Here is a 2,500-nt window from a genome sequence, read left to right as displayed (position 1 = left end):
AATGTCAAAGTGAAGAAATTCAATGAAGCGCGGATAAACGGCGGGAGTAACTATGACTCTCTTTAGGTGGCCAATTGCCTCTCCACCTAGTTCGTGACGCGCATGAATGGAGGAACGAGATTCCCACTGTCCCTACCCACTATCTAGCGAAACCACAGACAAGGAACGGGCTATGCAGAATGAGCGGGAAAGACCCTGTTGAGCTTGACTCTAGTCTGGCACTGTGAAGAGACACGAGAGGTGTAGAATAAGTAGGATGCCTCGCCGCCGTGAAATACCACTACTCTTATCGCTTTTGTCACTGAGGCGGGAGGCGAGCCCCGAGTGGAATCTCGCTTGTGTCGAAGCGCCTGCCCCAGCGGGCGTTACCCGCCCGGGACAGTGGCAGGTGGGGAATTTGACTGGGGCGGCACACCTGTCAAACGGTAACGCAGCTGTCCTAAGGCGAGCTCAGGAGGACAGAAACCTCCCGTGGAGCAGAAGGGCAAAAGCTCGCTTGATCATGATTTTCAGTATGAATACAGACCGTGAAAGCGGGGCCTCACGATCCTTCTGACTTTTTGGGTTTTAAGCAGGAGGTGTCAGAAATGTTTCCAGAGGGATAACTGGCTTGCGCGGCTTAGCTGCTCAGAGCGACGTCGCTTTTTGATCCTTGGATGTCGGCTCTTCGTATCATTGTGAAGCAGAATTCACAGAGCGTTGGATTGTTCACCCTAATAGGGAATGTGAGCTGGGTTTAGACCGTCGTGAGACATGTTAGTTTTACCCTACTGATGATGTGTTGTTGCAATAGTAATCCTGCTCAGTACGAGAGAAAGCGCAGGTTCAGACATTTGGTGTGTGTGTTTGGCTGAGGAGCCAATGGTGCGAAGCTACCATCTGTAGGATTATGACTGAACGCCTGTAAGTTAGAATCCCGCGGGCGCGGGAAACGTGGCGTACGGAAGACCGCTTGCCCGGTGTCGATCGGGGGCCTGAGTCCTTCCGATCGAGGCCCAGCCCTGTGAACTTTTTCTGGGCAGGCATAGTTCACAGCCAGAGGAAACTCTGGTGGAGGCCCGTAGCGGCAAAAGCTCGCTTGATCTTGATTTTCAGTATGAATACAGACCGTGAAAGCGGGGCCTCACGATCCTTCTGACTTTTTGGGTTTTAAGCAGGAGGTGTCAGAAAAGTTTCCACAGGATAACTGGCTTGCGGCGGCTTCGCGTTCAGAGCGACGTTGCTTTTTGATCCTTGGATGTCGGCTCTTTGTATCATTGTGAAGCAGAATTCACAGAGCGTTGGATTGTTCACCCTAATAGGGAATGTGAGCGATAGGACCCGAAAGATGGTGAACTAGGCCTGGGCAGGGCGAAGCCAGAGGAAACACTGGCGGAGGCCCTTAGCGGTCCTGACGTGCAAATCGGTCGTCCGACCTGGGTATAGGGGCGAAGGACTAATCCAACCTTCTAGTGGCTGGTTCCCTCCGAAGTTTGCCTCAGGATAGCTGGCGCTCAGAGTCTCGCAGTTTTATCTGGTAAAGCGAATGATTAGAGGTCTTGGGGCCGAAACGATCTCAACCTATTCTCAAACTTTAAATGGGTAAGAAGCCCAGCTCGCCTTTTTGGAGCCGGGCGTGGAGTGCGAGCCGCCTAGTGGGCCGCTTTTGGTAAGCAGAACTGGCGCTGCGGGATGAACCGAACGCCGGGTTAAGGTTCCCCATGCCGACGCTCATCAGACCCCAGAAAAGGCGTTGGTCGATATAGACAGAAGGATGCTGGCCATGCAAGTCGGAATCCGCTAAGGAGTGTGTAACAACTCATCTGCCGAATTAACTAGCCCTGAAAATGGATGGCGCTGGAGCGTCGGACCCATACCCGGCCGTCACCGGCAACAGGAGCCTCGAGGGCTACGCCGCGACGAGTAGGAGGGCCGCCGCGGTGAGCACGTAAGCCTAGGGCGTGGGCCCGGGTTGAGCCGCCGCGGGTGCAGATCTCGGTGGCAGTAGCAATTATTCAAACGAGAACTTTGAAGGCCGAAGTGGAGAAGGGTTCCATGCCAACAGCAGTTGAACATGGGTCAGTCGGTCCTAAGAGATTGGCGAACGGCGTCTGGAGGGGTGGGGCGATGGCCTACGTCGCCCCCGGCCGATCGAAAGGGAGTCGGGTTCAGATCCCCGAATAGAGATAGGCGCCGCGAGGCATCCGCTGCGGTAACGCAAACGATCCCGGAGAAGCTGGCGGGAGCCCCGGGGAGAGTTCTCTTTTCTGTGCGAAGGGCAGGGCGCCCTGGAATGGGTTCGCCCCGAGAGAGGGGCCCGTGCCCTGGAAAGCGTCGCGTTACGGGCGGCCCCGTGAGCCCTCGCTGGCCCTTGAAAATCCAGGAGAGAAGGTGTAAGTCTCGCGCCAGGCCGTACCCATATCCGCAGGAGGTCTCCGAGGTGAACAGCCTCTGGCATAAACGAACGAGGTAGTCAAGCTACGCCGCCCGCTGGGACCCGTTCACGTGGGCGCTCAAGTGG

Source organism: Xiphias gladius, unplaced genomic scaffold, assembly GCF_016859285.1.
Source record: "Xiphias gladius isolate SHS-SW01 ecotype Sanya breed wild unplaced genomic scaffold, ASM1685928v1 HiC_scaffold_1030, whole genome shotgun sequence".
Lineage (NCBI taxonomy): Eukaryota > Metazoa > Chordata > Actinopteri > Istiophoriformes > Xiphiidae > Xiphias > Xiphias gladius.
This window is presented reverse-complemented; position numbering follows the sequence as displayed.